The following is a 474-nucleotide window of genomic DNA, read 5'->3' as shown; positions in this document are numbered from 1 at the left end:
AACAAGCTGATGGTTACTCTTCCTGAGGGAGAGCTGTGAACATTGCAGAGGAAGGTACAGAAAGAAAGATTCTAGGCTTGGAGCGTATGTGAGGGGATTTAGGGGAAGCTCTAAGGAAATGGGGCTGCTCTGGATTGGGAGCTGCAGAGACTGGGAGGCAGCACTACCAGCGGGTTCTCAGTACCTCATCTATGGAGAGGGGAGAGCAGAGCAAGGCTGAAGGTGTGATTGGTAAGAAGGAGAAGTCCCTCTTTTCAGCCAGGGGAGGGGGCGTGGTGTTGAGGGGCGCAGTGACAGGTGTTTGCTGTCTCCTTCGCTCCTGCTCTCAGGGTGACCCTGTGTGAGGCTGCAGTTCTGTGAGAGCCTTTACATCCAACGGGAGAAGAGCAGCACCCTGTTGTGACACCAGGCCAGCCTCCGGATGTCAGGGGTTCTTTCTTTCTCAATCCTTTATAAACATTCGTGTAAATAAAC

Source organism: Bison bison, unplaced genomic scaffold (assembly GCF_000754665.1).
Source record: "Bison bison bison isolate TAMUID 2011002044 unplaced genomic scaffold, Bison_UMD1.0 scf7180017864468, whole genome shotgun sequence".
Lineage (NCBI taxonomy): Eukaryota > Metazoa > Chordata > Mammalia > Artiodactyla > Bovidae > Bison > Bison bison.
The sequence above is the reverse complement of the archived record's forward strand: the minus strand, read 5'-3'. Positions refer to the sequence as shown.